This window comes from Lethenteron reissneri, chromosome 3 (assembly GCF_015708825.2).
Source record: "Lethenteron reissneri isolate LAM-NWPU_2019-01 chromosome 3, ASM1570882v1, whole genome shotgun sequence".
Lineage (NCBI taxonomy): Eukaryota > Metazoa > Chordata > Hyperoartia > Petromyzontiformes > Petromyzontidae > Lethenteron > Lethenteron reissneri.
The window spans coordinates 14,533,087-14,551,969 of NC_083781.1; the positions used below are offsets into that span (position 1 = coordinate 14,533,087).

At 44.3% G+C, this 18,883-nt stretch overlaps 1 protein-coding gene across 1 annotated transcript in view; it reads right to left on the minus strand.

Moving 5' to 3' along the window:
- LOC133347283 (stannin-like) overlaps window positions 1-4,989 on the minus strand; it is a 41,742-nt gene extending 36,753 nt beyond the window's left edge. Inside the window, exon 1 of the mRNA XM_061559416.1 lies at window positions 4,853-4,989. The gene's annotated coding sequence lies outside the window, so the exon portion shown is untranslated. The remainder of the gene's footprint in view (window positions 1-4,852) is intronic.
- Between the last annotated feature and the right edge of the window lie 13,894 nt (window positions 4,990-18,883).

Genomic DNA, 18,883 nt, shown 5'->3' on the forward strand with positions numbered 1-18,883 from the left:
TTTTTTTGTTATTGTAAACAATGGATTGTGATTTTAAGCCAATGAAAAGACAATTCCATAAAAAAACTATAGGCATAGTTTTTCCACATATACCTGCAATGATAGGGAGTGGCGGTGCAGTCGCTATGAACGCATGGACCTGAGTCTGATTCCTAGATGCAGCTAAAATCAGTGGAAAGTAATATCAAAATAGTCCTGGGATACCATCAATGGATGTCATGGGGAGTGCCTCATCCATTCGTGGAACTTGGAGAACTGAGAATTTGTTTTTCTTCTGCGATGCCATTTCAGGGTATAAAGGGAAAGGTGATAATGGAAATATGTACCAGAGTTCAACGGCTGCAAATGCGACTTGTTAAGTAGCCTCGAACCCCCAGTCCACCCTCCCACCCTCTCTTCCCTGCACTCCAACCAAAATATCAAAACAGATTATTACTGGGTGAGTGCCTTAGGCTAATTCTTATTTTGCTGTCTGTGGACGAGAGCTACTACACAATGCATAGCATCTGCGCTTTCTTGATACGAATACGACCAATAAGATCGATCATATTCAAATTTCACCTCATTCGGGTGAAATAGATGATACAGATATTGATAATATCATGAATTTCAAAAATGTTAATATAAAAAATTACCATGAATATTCATATTTTGTATTCATGTTTATGAATGTAAGTACAACATATCCCACTTTTAAATTTTACCTCATTTGAGGCCAAACATTTAATATTTCAACATAGCAACTTAAATATGTATTTTTTGGAAACATGACTGATCATTAACAAAATAGCCATCTTTTAAATGTTTTCTCATTCCGGTCAATTACTGGGGTCCACTTGGGTCGTTTTGTAAATCTCAATGTTGACCACGTCCCCAATCACCTGAAATTATCGCATTTTGCTGCCGTCGAGCCAGCAGATGAGGCCAGGTGATGTCTGCCCCTTCCACGGCAACGTGCAGCAGACGTTGTGATTGCTCGCAGGTTGTTAAAGTGCTCTCCGATAATTACGCTTTACATTCAGACGTGCTCTTCCTTAAATGAGAGATATATATTTAGTGTGTAAACTAGGAGATTGCATACTTGCCAACCCTGTTGATGTTGGCAGTCTGCTGTAATATTTTGAACCCTTTACTGTCTCCCGAATTGCAAAGCAATTTGAATATGTTTTTCCTCTCCTAATTGTTTACAAAGTGGAATGTATCAATAGGGTGAAAAACATCGGCAGCTGACCGCCTCAATACGTGATAGCATACATGAGGTATGGTCCCTCAGTGCATAATCTGTCCATCTTTCATGGCAATGAGCCCATGTCACCTTTTAACCAGGGCGACCAGCGATGGCTGTAACCGTATCCCCTCCCAGGATGAGATGGAGAGCCGCGCTATCACTGTACGGTCAGCGCAGCAGAATGTTGCACTCAAGTAGCACACAATACGCCCGTATAAACAGCAGTGCCGGCAATTGTAGAGTGATATATTATATATACTGCCACAAATGAACCACAATATCTTGCTGATTTCATCAAGGAGCATAAACCATCACGCGAACTCCAGTCATCCTCACAATGGCTTTGGCTGGCGCGTTCAGATGCGCTTCTGCAGCCGTCTGGAACGCTCTTCCTTCCCATATTAGGAAGTCACTGGAGCTATGCACTTTTAAATTTAGATTGAAACCCCATTTCTTTAGAACTGCTTTTTGTGCTTGGTTTGTTGTCCTGACACACCTCCGATCAGCACACTTGGCTACATACGGCGTTGAAATAAGTTATACATACATAGAAAAACAAAACAGCAGCAGTTATGAATGCTCTCTGGTGGGAATATGAAAGGCGACTGATAGGTTTTGGTAATTGTTAAGTAAAAATATGCATACACATTGATTATCTTTTTTATAAGTAACCTTTAGAATATTGTTTCACTTTGTCTACCCTAGTAGTTTTAGTTACAGTAATTTAAAACGTTTTGGGTTCTTAGTTGGCATGGATTATATATATATATATCTCATAGGTCAACTGCAGTTCTGTCACATGGTCTTCACATTAGCGTGGACTGATTGATAAAATGTCAAGCATAAATTATATATTGGAAGCTACAGTACTTATCACAATAGTTTAAGCCCTACCCGATCACACTGAGTGGAAGAACCCGTAACCTTGCAAGTTGAAGTGTTACTGCTTTATTGAATAGAACGTGGGGGGATGGCTCTGCCCTAGCGCTGTTGTGATTATATTCACCGCATCAACATAACCGCGTAGAATAACCACTTAATACAGCGAGCAGGGAGAGACAGAGAAAATTAACCGAGGTCCAATTATCCCTATTTTCTTTTAATTTTCCCCGGGAGAGAAATGTTTTTTTGCTCACTGGGAAATGTAAGAATTTCCATCCCCATTTACACAATCAGAGCAGTACCTTGACTGTCCCATTGGTTATAATAAGAACGGTGCACAAGGTGGTGGTGTGGTCATCACCACGCCTGGCACCAGGTACTCATTCTGGTGAGTCACCGCGCACACACATTCCCACATGCTCACGAGCACACCGATTCTGTATGAAGCATGTGTAACCTCTATCATTGTGCTACACACATACATACGCAGAAGAGAAGTGAGTTAGTGTATGTTGAATGCACAAACCCTCACGTTAACAGCCATACATTGCACGCATGACACACTAGATGACACGTTGCATATAGACATATGTTAAATATCAATAATTTGATGCTGCGTTTGGCAGTGGTGCACAAAGGGGCCGTCCATAAATGACGTCACGCGATTTTGGACGATTTTTGACCCCCCCCCCCTTCGTCACACGACGTCACAAAAAGTCAGACCCCCCCCCCTCAAATATGACGTCACAAAGCTCTGCCCGCCCTAAAAATAAAACATGCTTCAAATCTCTTTAAACTATTGTCATTGTAGTGCGTAATTAGTGTGGCGCTGCACTCTGATGTTGTATGAGAAAACATTTATTAAAAAGTATATTTAATTAAGAAGAACGTGTTGTCTATATTTATTTAAAGTTGCGCATTTTGATGTGACGTCACATTTGTCACCCCCCCCCCCCTCGTCACACATGTCTGACCCCCCCCCCCCCCAGGTGCGTGACGTCATTTATGGACGGCCCCGAATAACAACATCAACACATTTGTCAATGACACTGCTCTAAATGAATTACTGCACTGGAATAGGCGACGTGTATGACAATGGCCCTTCACAGCACCACAACGTGCTGTGAAGGGCCATTGCAGTGCTATTGGTGAATTTGACTTGTTGACATTAAATACATACAGCATATACGATGTGAGCAAATCTAAACACGTGTGTGTGTGTGTGTACACTCACAGTATCGCACTCGGTGTGTGTGCGCTGGTTCACTCGCTGCACTGAACCGAACCACCCCGAGTTCGATTCCCGTTCACAGCAAACATCAGCGGCGAATGCGTCTGAACGGGTCCTGGCTGGTTTCCCATTTCCATCGCGTTTCAAAGCCCCGTGCCTACTGAGCAGCCGTGGCGCAGTATGGTCAAACAAACCCCCACGACTAATGCGGATCTCGGAGACCTTCACGCACCATTGGCTGGGCAAAGGGCTCACAACCCACTGACATGGAACTTTGGTCCAACACTGATCCAACGGTTCCCACAACATGTCTCAACGTTGGGCTAACGTTGGGCTAACGTATGTCCAAATTTTGTCCAACCATGGCCCAACATTGGTCCAACGTTTCCAACCACTTGCCAACGTTGCCCTCACGTTGGTATGTTTACTGGGACAGGCTGTCCTTCACTTTTATCGTAGAAATAGAGAACAATTTACTTATTACGAGAGTTGTCTTTGCATAGCAATATAAGTACACGCATGCGTAGTGGCATGTATAAAGATTACGTAGGATTACACACTTAAACATGGAGATGCCCATCTATATATACACACACACAGCGTATTCACTGAATAATAATAATAGCTCCTTAGGATAACACAATCATGAAAGTCGCACACGCGCCCTCCGCACGCATGCCGCATGCCGCATGCGCTGTAAATCAGAATCCAGATTATTTGAACGATGTCACCCTACATTGGACACACTGCACATGGCTTACTTGCACACTCAGACACACACACAGACAGACACACACACACACAGACACACAGACACACACACACAGACACACATGCACATACAGACACACACACACAGACACACATTCACATACAGATACACACACACAGTCAGACACTCAGACACACACACAGACACACAGACACACACACAGACACACACACAGTCAGACACACACACAGACACACACAGTCAGACACGCATACACATACAGACACACATACAGACACACACACACTCAGACACACATAGACACACAGACACACATACACACACAGACACACACACACAGACACACACACACTCAGACACTCGGATGCAACGCAGCCCTGACCACTGCGTTGTCCGCAGTCCGTGCAGTCGGCACGCGGGACCCATGACTCAGTCTGTGATGCGCAATGCTGCGTGCATGTACACACGTGTACACACACACACACACGTACACACACACACACGTGTACACACACACACACGTGTACACACACACACGTGTACACACACACGTGTACACACACACACACACGTGTACACACACACACACGTGTACTCACACACAGGCAAAGGTCCCCCGTGTAGCCTTCAACAGCACACGGCTGGGGGCCGGGGGGCCGAGTGCTGTTCGCGAGCACCCATCACAGCACGACGCGACACGTGACGCACGACGCGGGCAGCAGGACGCCGTTCTGGTGGCCACCGCCACCACCACCACCACGCATTCGTCTCCTCTTACCGCCAGTGCAGAGCCCCTCTGCGTTAATCCTCGCCGCGCACGAGCCGTGCTGCAGAGAAGGTGGCGGTGGTCGACTGGCCGTGGTGGTGGTTGACTGACCGTGGTGGTGGTGCTGGTGGTGGTGCTGATTGTTGACGCGCGCTCCGTGCGGGATGGAGCCGCCGGCTCCGACTGCTGCGTTCCTCTCCGCCCCCCGCCCCTCGCCCCGCCCCGCCCCTCGCCCCGCCCCGCCCCTCGCCCCGCCCCCTGCTGTGTCTGTGGCCAATGGGAGGAGCCCCTCAGCCGCCGTCTGCTGCCTGCAAATCACGCGTGGCGCGGCGCATCAAAGCCGCGGGGTTTTTATGAATCGCATCCCCCCGCCGACTAACATGGGGAAGCATCTCAACGCTTCACCCACAACTCCATGCTGCAGAATACGGTGCTCCGTAGCAGAGATGCACGTGCGTGTAGTCTTTGTTGTGCGATTGGCGCCGCTGTGGCGAGATGTTGACAACCTCGCCGTGTGTACAGGAGGTCGTCGTGGGTTCGATGCCGACCCTGATACCTGTTGTGTATTTGGAGTTTGCGTGCCTCTCTCCCCGTCGTCATGAGGTTGGACTTGAAAGTATTTGGCTGCTTTAATTTTCACGTGATTAGCCACTTCGTTCAGCTATCATTTGTGGCCAGGTCGCTTCTGAAAAAAATAACTAATACAGTAGTGGGCCTTACCTCGTTAAATAAAAAAAAGAGTTGAATGTAGTCTGTCTCTTCAGAGAGAGTGAGGAGTAGATGACCAGAGACAAAAGTGCAGTCAAACAGAGAGCAACGATTCACATCGGAGGCACATAACCTGGGAGGAAGACGGGGAGAGAGCCGCAGTGAGATGGTGGCACAGACACAGCGAGAGAAATACAGAATATTGAATAAAGAGACGATGAGGGAGACATGAATATAGAGACAAACGTAAGAAAATTCTGTACCCATTCCACAGGACACGAATGTGACAAGCCAGTCACAGGGAAATACAAATACTCTACTCCTGAAAGGGATCATGATAATGGTTTTTGCGCAATGAATAGATGACAGATATATGACCATGATCATGTTGATGGCAATGATGCTGGTGCCGAGTCCATCCTGACTTGGATGTTTGAACTCGCATCCTGTACCAAACCGAGGTATGTTATTCATGCGGAGCCTTGTTTATTTCTACACTGCATAGTGGTAACAGACAAAGTGATTTCCTGCACAAATGGGCACTGAGGTCATGCTCATCCTCTGTTTACAATCCTGAGTCAGTGGTGAGAATTCCCCATTCCTATGGCAGGGGTGAGTCTATCTGTAGGACAACGACTGCTGGCTTCCACACAAAGTGATACCTATTTATCTACCCCAGAAGGATGATGGGCTTGGTCAACTCCCAACCAGCATTTGAACTCGCAACCTTCCAATTGTGAGTTACTCGCTGTATACAGCCGAGCTATTGGATGGATTTGGTAAGAGATAAAGACATTTTTACATGTGAATTTGGCCATGTATACTATTATACTGTAGTACATAGTGTGTGTACTACAGTAATATTTACCAAGCGTTTAGTAACAGCGATACAATGATACATTGTGCAATGTGTATAGCAATATATAATTTACATAAAGTTCAACCCCATTTGCGAGCAACCCCTGTTACAAGCTTGTCTTCTCTTGTATAATATACACTTTGCCTCTGAGATTAAATAAATATAGAGACCTCGCCTCTCTGAGATTAAATAAAGGGCGCGCGTGTGTGTACAATTTGAGTAACCTTCACAGTATATGGAGTGCACATACATTACTGTATATGGCGGGTACAACTCATGTTGCAGGCATCAATGGAAACACATGCCTATTTATAGAGAGGACACCACACCGGTGGAGGTATGGTGTGGTCGTGTTACATCGTGGCAAATTCATGAGTGTGCCGTGCACACAACACGCCACGGCAGTTGCTGCCTGTGAGTGTGCGTGGATGCAGGGCTGACCTTTTTATTGTTATCCCGATTCGTGCCATCGGTGTCATGACATGAAGTGTCCATTTGGATTGCTCACACAGCAGTGCAACCCTTGGAGAATGAGGCCCACGGAAATGGATGCCATAGAGCTACTACCTCTGAGTTCCCTTCAAGTGACCTCTGGTTCAAACAAGCACTTTTCTCACCTATTCGGCTACAGAGAGAAATGTTCATTGCACGACAGTCGAACCATCGCGTGGCAATTTAAGAAAAAAACACATGACCCGAAGGGGAAAAAACCCACTGTGTCTTTTGTCTTTTTTTAACCGTCTCATTTCTATTTTTTCCTGTTTGTCTTGTTTATTCCCTTAACTTAAATACATAATTAGCCTAATATTTACATTAAATCATATACAATTGGCATTAATCGTAAAAAATAAGCGATCACGCATGCTATTTACTGCATTTGTCGTAAGCATGTGAATCTATTTTAACCAGTGTAATACATTCTGAGCATTTATATCGACTGTCGTGATGTGGCCTCACAAGCCAAGCATGCCTCTCATCTCCTCCTTACCAGATCACCCCTTGCCATGCTCCCGTGGTTGTCTCCTTCAAAACGAACGTGTAACCCGCACCTCTGATTAGCACGGTTGGCTACGTATGGTGTAAAAGAAGTTCTACATAGCTCCGTCGTCAGTGCCCATGTTCTTCCTCTCTGAGATGCATCTCTGAGAAAGGACTGTCACAATTTCTGTAAAGACTTGGCAGAACAGTGACCCGTGCTTTGTTATATCGTTGCAAATGAATTATTTATCCAAAAAATTGCAAATATAATCCTGAATTTTCGTAAATATTTGTTATGGTTTTAATGTCAGTGCCTGCTTCTTGTGTGAAACACAAACCTGACCTTTGACATTTCCCCCACTATTCAGGTTGATCTCTTCCCCACTGAGGGCCTCCCAGGAGGTCACTTGGCCCTTAACTGTATACCCGCAGAAGCGTGCGATATCTTTGGGGAAAAGCAACCATTATAAAGCATGGCATGCATGTATTACACACGTTTGAATGTACTATCCCATCAAAAACAAACGCTTGCTATCAGCACTTAACAAACACTGCAGCGAGAAGAGATCTCTTACAGAATTACCCCATTATGTTTCACAATGCTTGCACTCTTACTATATAGACAGCTGTTTTATGTCCGTTATTCGTACCCGTAACGTGCTCTCAATTTGCAATCAGCTTGTTGATGTTCTACCAAATGATCCTCTCCCATTGCCTTTAATGTCGAAAGAGGGAGCATAAAAACGAATTATTGTGCGTTCATGCACTAATTAGAAAACCTGTGCAATAGCTCGTTGTGCAGCTGCTATTCTCAGGATGGACTTTTGACATTTCAGTGCATCTGAAAGAGAATTTGTGCACGTTTATCTTTTCTCAAGATCAATTGGTCGTTCAGTTCCGTAAACAATTACTTCCCCATTGCTTATAATAGTGATTGGGAAGGAAAAACTGTCATTAGTGTGATATGAGATGCTGCACTTTGTTAGTGAATGTTTTAAAATGTTGATGCACATTAATTATAGGGACTGAATTGAGTGACTCATGCAGCAGGGTGGTACAGTGGTGATGCTTGTAACACTGTGCCTCAGAGCAAGAAGGGTCTGCTTAGATTCCTTACTTGATAATAATTTACATTTGTAATGCACATTTCATCCATATATCCAAACGAATTGGGTGCTTTTGTATGGAATTTGTAATGTTCGCCCTCTGTTCTGGATGGGTTTCTTCTGGGTTCCCCATTTTCCTTCCATAGCTAAAACAAACCCATAAATTGTAACCGATCTTGGCCAAACATTACTGCTAAACAATTGCCTGCAAGTTACACAATTTGGATTACACAGAGCAGCAACGTCGCCCCTTCTGCAGAAACTTGACGGTGCCCTCCTGAAGACGTCTCGAGACTCCGTGAGGCTTTCCTGGGTGAACAAGAGGAATCATTCATCATTATCAAATAAAAATACATAAAATACATAAATAATGAGATCCAAATAAGCTGTACATTATTATTAATACTACATGGTATACGTAATAATAATGATGGTAGCCTTTAGAGAAAGTGTAATAACACAGAGTAAACAAATGTAAACGGCTCATAACCTGTCAATGGGTAACACGGGCAAGTGCTGACATACTTTCATAGTTATGGTCTTTTGGTTAAAATTTCCAGGTCTTGTTGAAAAAAAAGATGTTGATTCTTTGTGGGTTTTTGCCTGGCCCGAAGTGATGACATTTTAGCAATTCATGTTTTCCATACGAGTGCTGTCAGCTGTACCTCAAATGTTCATGGATAGATATATTCATTGGAAGACACGAAATGGCAACTCTACCTTCGGGACGGTGGGTCTCGTGGAGGATTTGGGTGAAGGACACCTCTGATTTCGAGTTTATTTGTGGTATAGCAAGATTTGGGGCATGACATTTCGCCAGCACACCCACCAAACAATGGCTCACGCTTGAGACTGATGTCTCAGATTCTTTTTGGCTCAATCAGGATATCTCCCTTTCTTCTGCTTAGTTGAAACCTCTATTGAGTATTATCTCAAAATCCGATTTTTGCACAACCTCTATGGCCCAACCCTATTTCCTCTTCCTTCTACCGCCGCCACCGCGATGTAATTCAACTTGAAAGTGTGTGTGCTTAATGTTGACTCAATTGTATTTTTGCAGAATTGTTCATGTGTACTCCCATGCAATCGACTGCTATTAAACTACGGTAATCTGGTGCAAGCTGTAGGTTAGAAGTAGGGATGCAATGATTCGATGATGATTTGTCCTAAATTCGATTAGAGATGCAGTTCTATTTCAACATGATGGTGAATGTTAGCACCTCCAGCAGCTACAGGGGTCATGTGAACCCATTATCTACAACATATGTACGAATAAAACAACATGGATGATTAATTTAAAAAAAAAATCAATATTGAAAACGAATTTCTTTGGAACAGATGTTTGTGTTTTTAGTTTGTTGTCATTCCCTCGCACCTCGGATTTGCATGGTTGGCTACGTACGGTGTGAAAGAAGTTCAACATACAATACATAACATTGGTTCTTGCACACGCGACTTCGGTGCAGGTATCGCCAGCATAAGAATCGATGTTCATTGGCAAATCATAGCATGGAAGTGCACCCCTGGTTTAGAAAGCATCACAATATGTCGAGCAGCCAGGAGCCTCGGTGTTATTCTCTCAGTGGGATATCGATCCGCTTCATCGACTGGAGCTCGCTCGATGCTTTTTCCGTGCAGATTCTTGAATGCAGCAGTTGTTGGATGGCCACAGCCCCTCCGATTATCATGGTCGGCGAAAGAAGTGCGACATAGACACAAGCACGAGAGCAGCATGCTTCACCTTTCCGTGCCCTTCGGGATGTGATTGATCGACTTCTCCTTGCAGGGGATCGTGTGACGGCATAGCATCGACGTGAACCCCAGAAGGCTGCACCGTTCATCTGGGAGTGTGAAACACAAGGCGCCGGCTAAATAATAATAATAATTCATGTATAAGGAAATATGTAAAATGTCAAGGGGAATGGAGCTGGGCACTGTAGTGAGCCGTGAAACCTTTGGAAGGAAAGCCCCATCTGGCTCCAATGTACATGTTTTTTCTCCCTCTGGTAACAGTGGTGGAAGAGCGAGCGAGGGAGGGAGTGGGAAACAGGGATAAAGAAAAAACTAAACTGGGTTCATTTCCTTCCTGCTGTTTGGCAGTCAAATGCCGACATGACCATCTTGCTTAAATCAAAACACCGAGTTAAAGTGTGAATTTGGTCTTTTTTTATCACTGCCTGGTTTTGGCGATTTTGGATGTGTGTGTGTGTGTTTTTGAGCCGTGCACCGTTCTTGTTCCTGAAGAAGCTCCCATCACATGGAGCGAAACATGGGACATGGGGCCGAGCAGCACATAAACCAACTCGTGCTATCCCATCGGAGAGCTGAATGTTAAAATCGCCCGCAAAAGCTCTGCGCTGCAGAACTGCCGCTCATGTGCCTGCAAAAGGCAGAACGTGCCACGTGGTCTGTCCACCACGATCCGAGGCACGTCCGCGTCGCCGAAGCGAGACTCTAATTCAACATTCCAAGCTTCGTAGCGCGATTTTACACTCTGTTAAGCTTCGAGGAACAGTGACGGTGATTTGATTATTTGCCCTACTTTACAAATCTAGCGAGTGGATGAATCTAGATTAAACACATTTGGTGTATGGATGGTGACGTGGGGTAATGGTTAGCTCACTCGGGTTGCAATTCAGAGGTCCCAACTGTTTGAGTTGATCTCCCAGCGTGGCATTTGAAACAATGGGGCAAGTTTCTTACATACCAGTGTGGCTGCCGAGTTCCCATATACGTACACGTGTATCTTCTGGACATACAAGTGAATTTGACGTCAATTCAAACAATGGAGTTTAACACGGCAAATTAATACTTTTTTTATAATCTTCGGTAGCATTGATGGCCGGTCAAATAGCTTTAAGAATGATATGCAAAATAAGTGACAGCACATCTGTTTACACATGCCTGTGTATTTATGTCTGGATATGTTTGTTTATACATCCTGTCTGATGATATACCTTTATCTCTGTCTCTCTCTGTCAGTCTTAGATATCTGGATATCGGTGTCTCTGTGTGATAGTGAACAGATCTGAATAAAACCCACAGTAAGAGCACGTCTGTCTACACTCATGGGTTTTGGCAGGGATACTCAACATATATTTCATTTTGTTCTGTGTAAATCACGAAGACTTCCAGTGCTGCACCCATGAAATCACCATATGGTAAAGATATAGTGGAAAGTTGATGCAATTCCTGTGTGCATTCTAGGAAACTTTTAGGCTGCTGCTCAGATGTAACACATCTGTCATTGGCCTTAGTGTTTGTTACTCACACAGAAAATGAGTTATTTACTTTTGCTACGTGCAGTAGCGTTGGGGTTGAAGCTACAGGATCTTAATGAGAATACAGATGCTGCCACAGTGGTGTAACGGTCAGCAGCCGACTGGACTTGCAATCCAGAGGTCACCTCAAGGGGTGGCGGTGGGAACAATGGGGCACATTTCTTAAACCCGCCTCTGCCCACTCAGCGGTACAAATGGGAAAACCACAGTCGGTCGGCAAGTCACGTGCCGTGGGGTTAAAAGTGTGGGTTCTGCCCCCCCCACCTCCCCTCTTCAAACGTCTGACCAATGTAGAAGAGTAGGCCAAATATACCCTCATAGAGAGGCTCTCAAGGGCTCCCTTCAGTGGAGGCTGGGCAGCCAGCAGTGGCATGGATAAGAATTTTGGAGCTGCACCATTAATTTTTACTCTCACCAGATGTTATATTCAATCCCTTCCTCAGCAATTCAGTGCATTGAATAATTTTTTAGGTTATTTTTTTACCATCATTTTTAGTGTATCGAATTTGTTATTATCACTACTATTGGGGTATTGTTAGTTTAATTTGGCCTAAAATGTAACATGAGCATATAATGTGCTAGCATCATAATACATAATGTGTGTGGAAGAATCAGTTTGTAATCAATGTGTTGTTACATGTATAGTACTTAAAACAATCAGCCCTGCTTCGACACAGGACATATTTGATGACGCTGTGTGCCATCAGAGACACAATCTCACCGGCTCGATTATGACAGTCACCAAGTTCCACACAGTTGTTGATTTGCGTCTATATCCAGAGCTAGCTGGCTGCTCAGGTGCCTGTGATCTACAGATCAAAATGATCCTCCTGTTAGACAAAGTCAAACACCTCCTTTCTTCTCTCACTCTATTGAAGGCCAATGCCAACCCCACCCCCCAACGGGAGGGATAATTTGGGCCCAGAGCAATCAGATAAATGTGTCTGTGCCCGGTTATGGGCTTTTGTGTTTTGGGGTTTGCATCCATGAGGAACCATCACATTCTATGAATATCTTGGCACGTTCCCATCAAGTGGGCTGCATCGGTGGCTGTGGTGGCTGTGTCGGGTGGCCCACATGCTTGGCCACATGCTTGGCCACATGCTCTAACAGCTGTTGAGTGCGATACAAAAAGGGGCCCACGGACACAGGCTGCATGAGTAAATTTGTTGAATTTATCCCAGAAAACTCGAGAATTGACTGAATTTTGGCAGCGGTTTGTAGTGGTCGTGTTCAGACTAACTTTATAGAGGATCATTAGTGATGTACAATATGTGGACAATTGGTTACTGCTGCTGCGTCTAAATCACATTTACAACAATAACCTGGGGTTGAGCGCAAGGTCGGGTGTAAGGTGGCTCTGTTGGGGAATTCGCACCATTATCTGTGTACATGTAGATATTGAGTGTCATTGTTTTAACATTGTAGCACCTCTAGTGGCTGACAAGGTCATGTGAACCAATTACTTACAACATGTGTCAATCAAAATGCATCGATTCTTACGTAAGTAATCTGATGCATGTACTGTGTTGTGAGCTTAAGAATTGAGAGAGTGAAATTATTGTTTGTGCTGACATTGTTTTTCCCGCACCTCCGATTAGCGCGGTTAGCTGTGTAAGGTACGGAAGGAGTTCAACGTACACCATGGCCTGACACATTGTTCTGCCTCGAGTTGACCAGGTATGTTCATGTAATAATGACACTTTACAGACCTTTGTCAATCCACTGCTGGATGAAGGCCTCTATGCTGTGCGAGTCCTGGGGTTGTTTTGCCATACTTCACCAGACTAGTCAACGCGGGTTGGCAAAAAAGGGTGGGGGGAGGGGGCCTAGGACCAATTCAGATATCACTCACCGCTAGTTTTAGCCCTAGCTGGGAAATCAAACTTGGGTGCCTGGGGTCGTAGCTCAGTGCACGTAACGTCTGCACCATCACTCCACTGTTTACATGTCCCGACTCGCAATCGGAAAGTTCCGAGTTCAAATCCTGGTCAGGAGTCCACTTAGTATTTTGTGATTTCATTTTTATTATTATTCTGTATTGGTTGTATGTACTGTATAATTGTTAAACATTTAAATAAATGTCCCTTTCCATGGCAATTTGTAATGTGTATCAGTGTCTCCAGGCCACCGACAAGTGTGAGCATCACTCTGTTGCTTGTTCACACAGGAGACACTTTGACATTCCTTGAGTTTACGGAATGCAATCAAGGAACGTGCACATGGCACTGCTTCGGTTTGCAGACAATCTCGAGCTGTGCCGAAATCGCTGTTCTCAAATGACAGGCGCATTTCCAAATCGTGGGAACACGTTGAAAATGCTGGCATAGCCTGAAAATACCCTATTTTTTTCAAATATAAACACATCAGTTCTGTGCCTGAGGTTTTAACGTAAGAGAATGTTGATCCTTTAATAATCACCACGCTTCCTTTGTTAAAACCTACAATGACCTACATTTAATGTGCGTGCTTGTTCATTGCGTGGCAAGTACAGTGAGGGAAAACGTATTTGATCCCCTGCTGATTTTGTACGTTTGCCCACTGACAAAGAAATTATTAGTCTATAATTTTAATGGTAGGTTTATTTGAAGAGTGAGAGACAGAATAATAACAAAATCCAGAAAAACGCATGTCAAAAATTGTATAAATTGATTTGCATTTTAATGAGGGAAATAAGTATTTGAGCCCCTCTCAATCAGAAAGATTTCTGGCTCCCAGGTGTCTTTTATATAGGTAATGAGCTGAGATTAGGAGCACACTCTTAAAGGGAGTGCGCCTGTTCACAGAAGCAATCAATCAATCAGATTCCAAACTCTCCACCATGGCCAAGACCAAAGAGCTCTCCAAGGATGTCAGGGACAAGATTGTAGATTTACACAAGGCTGGAATGGGTTACAAGACCATCGCCAAGCAGCTTGGTGAGAAGGTGACAACAGTTGGTGCAATTATTCGCAAATGGAAGAAACACAAAATAACTGTCAATCTCCCTCGGCCTGAGGCTCCATGCAAGATCTCACCTCGTGGAGTTGCAATGATCATGAGAACAGTGAGGAATCAGCCGAGAACTACACGGGAGGATCTTGTCAATGATCTCAAGGCAGCTGGGACCATAGTCACCAAGAAAACAGTCGGTAACACACTACGCCGTGAAGGACTGAAATCCTGCAGCGCCCGCAAGGTCCCCCTGCTCAAAAAAGCACATATACATGCCCGTCTAAGTTTGCCAATGAATATCTGAATGATTCAGAGGACAACTGGGTGAAAGTGTTGTGGTCAGATGAGACCAAAATGGAGCTCTTTAGCATCAACTCAACTCGCCGTGTTTGGAGGAGGAGGAATGCTGCCTATGATCCCAAGAACACCATCCCCACCGTCAAACATGGAGGTGGAAACATTATGCTTTGGAGGTGTTTTTCTGCTAAGGGGGCAGGACAACTTCACCGCATTAAAGGGACGATGGACGGGGCCATGTACCGTCAAATCTTGGGTGAGAACCTCCTTCCCTCAGCCAGGGCATTTAAAATGGGTCATGGATGGGTATTCCAGCATGACAATGACCCAAAACACACGGCCAAGGCAACAAAGGAGTGGCTCAAGAAGAAGCACATTAAGGTCCTGGAGTGGCCTAGCCAGTCAGTCTCCAGACCTTAATCCCATAAAAAAATCTGTGGAGGGAGCTGAAGGTTCGAGTTGCCAAACGTCAGCCTCGAAACCTTAATGACTTGGAAAAGATCTGCATAGAGGAGTGGGACAAAATCCCTCCTGAGATGTGTGCAAACCTGGTGGCCAACTACAAGAAACGTCTGACCTCTGTGATTGCCAACAAGGGTTTTGCCACCAAGTACTAAGTCATGTTTTGCAGAGGGGTCAAATACTTATTTTCCTCATTAAAATGCAAATCAATTTATAACATCTTCTTGATTCTTTCGGTAAAGTCACGTAGAATGGAAATAATAAAATAATAGAAATGACATTTTTGACATGCGTTTTTCTGGATTTTGTTGTTGTTATTCTGTCTCTCACTGTTCAAATAACCCTACCATTAAAATTATAGACTGATCATTCCTTTGTCAGTAGGAAAACGTACAAAATCAGCAGGGGATCAAATACTTTTTTCCCTCACTGTACATTATTTGCAAGACTGATGCGGTCTTGGCTAACGCACGCTTCTTTGTGTGGCCCAGATTGCATTAGAATTACCATACCTCTTCTTGGTTCTTTCGGTAAAGTCACGTAGAAGGGAAGTAATAAAATAATAAAAATAAAACATAATATTACTTCCCTTCTACGTGACTTTACCGAAAGAACCAAGAAGATGAATCCCTGCAGTCACGAAAGCTTTAAATCGAAATTACCATACCGTTACGTTGCAAATGCAGTTATTAATGAAAACTCCTCAACGGTGCTTTGCAGCAGGCTTCTTTAAGTACCCAGTCACCAAACGGTGTCAGGACTGGCTATGATGACTACTGTCATCGGCAATGCCAAAACACATCAGGTTTCTGAGGGGAGTGGAATTAGATTCTCAGCAGGGTGATTCGTCTCATGTTGGCCAGAGTCTGACTGATGTCATCATGTGGCATTTCCCATGAACAGTAGTGCTGTTATACACCTTTGTTGTTGTTCCAGATAAAGTAACTAAATGCGAAAACGATTGTGTCCAAACCCAGTTCTTCAAGCCAAGCTGAATAATAATAATTAAAATATATTTTGCTTTGCAGATTTGCAAAATAATTAAACTTAAAAAAATAATGCTTCTCAGCAGCAGGAAATGGTGCCTTGGCTTCTAAAAATAGGCAACATCTTCCTTGGGGCAATTTGTTTGTGCTTGTGTTCAGGGGATTATGGGTAATAAGGTTAATTCTCTTCTACCATCTGTTCCAGCGACTGTTCCCAGACAAATGAAAAGGGAGGGTATGTAAATGGCATTTGAAAATTGAACCCATTATAAATACATTTTAAAATGGAGCTGTGTGAGCCGTTATCTCTAATTTAGACAAATTAAAAAGCTTTTGCCAAGCTTGACCAGAGGCAAAAGGAACTATCAGATACTAAAGTTTTTTCTCGAAGCATTTCCACTGCTGAACTGTAGTTCACACAGCCTGTGCAGTCTTCACCAGGGATTAGGTTCCTACCCAGTGCACTGCCTTCCATTTTTTTGGTGGCCAATCACAGGCGGTCACAAGCAACGTACGACTAGACACCTCGGTCATCTGGCTGTTGCATATATATATAGCTGGGGATCAACATCATTGTTATCAAGTTTAGTTTTATAGCCTTCTGTCCCTCACCACTTTATTGAATACTTTTCACCCTGGATATATCTTCAATGATTGCTCTCTACATACACACACTCTAATGTGATGTCCAGGTGTGTCTCTCCAACAAACATCTTAATTTATTTAATGAACGTGTTGTACTTGGTGTTCATTTTCACGTACTTATCTTGAGCCAGTCCTTTCAACCTTTATATATCAAATCTTTAAATATCAAATCATTTCCTGTAAATGTGTTTGTCATATTGACTGTCAGCAGAAAATTCTGAGATGCCAAATACATTATAAATGTTTATGCCTTTACTTTTTTCAATGCAATTTTCAGAAAGCAAATGCGAATGTTGCTGTGGAGTGAGGATGAGTCAATTGTTACAGCCCCAGGATCATACCATGCTGTTGAGCCCAACCGGCTACTGGGGTCCGTGCTGTTAATGGGCACCAATGAAGGCCAATTCGATGTCCGACGGGGGTGGTGTGGCTCGTACCACGTGCCCAGTTGCCTTTGTCTCCCCCAGTACTGATGTTTACACACTGTACCGCGTACCTATTTAAGGCCGAGTCGACCCAGGGAATCGCCAGGACCGGTTTAAATAACCACCACTGATGGTAGCCACGGCCTGAAATCGAACCCTGGTCGTCAGGTTCGCAGCGCGACGCACTAACCACTATGCTGCCACTCTCCCAAGGGCAAGACAAAGACACGCGCATCTACAGGTGCTTGTCTGATATCCTTAGCTCTCGTGGAAAATAACGTGGCATTTAAATACCTTGACATTTCTATTTTCACACTGCTCAGCGACATTATTCATTACATTCAAATTCCATCACGTTGAAATTGCTGACTGCTGAGCTTGTGGTCGTGCCACCCAAATGCACGACAATCGTTGTTCTGCGAATGTATTCAGTGAATGAAGACCCCGCTCTGGCAGTCCTGTCCAAGTTTTTATTTTCACTGTCCTGGCAGTGAATAGGTCAGCGAGACATTATGCTGTGTTTATAAGTCATACCCCACGATTCAAACAGTTACTTTATATTCTTTGGGTCTTTCGGTAAAGTCACGTAGATAGGTTCAAAGAAAATAACAGCCTATGTACGTGACTTTACCGACAGACCCAAAGAATATGAATTCCTGCAGTCACGAAAGCTTTAAGTCAACAGTTAATTTATCTTATGCACATATATCCCAAGAGAAGAAAAGAGAAAACACTCCATAATAGCGTGGTATTGAAGTGAAACATTCTTCATTCTGTTTACAATCGCGGTGGAAGTGATGCGATTGTAGCGCACACCGGGAATCCGGCACTGTGGAGGCAAGAGTTTGTGGATCACACGAATATTGTGAGACTCCCTTCCCGCGGGTGTCGTGGAAGTGCCATATCCTGGCTTGCCAGGGGAAGGCGGTATAGTATACGGGCACCCCACCTGTTCCATCTGTATGGGATAGAGTTGTTCACTCGAACGTGTGAGTTTTCTCTTTGCACTCCGGTTTCCTCCCACGTTTACACACTCATTCATTGACCAATAATACTGTAGGGGTGTCAGGGGAAGGATTCCCACCAATAGGAGGGTTAGTGGGAGGGGTGATCGAGGAGATATAGGGGAGAACGGGCGGGAAGAGGAGGCCTTTGGCGGGAACGAGATTGGGACGGCTGGGGACAGGTGTGGATGGATTAAAAAGACGAAACCCCTGCAATCTTGTGTCGGCTCTCCTTTACAATACCTTAATATGTAGAAGACCGCACAGCTTGGGGTGAAGTGGGTGGAGAATTTGGCGCCAGCTCCACTGCCTGCCTGCTGGATTTCCCACTCGTCTTTGGTTCCTACTCACGCCTCTT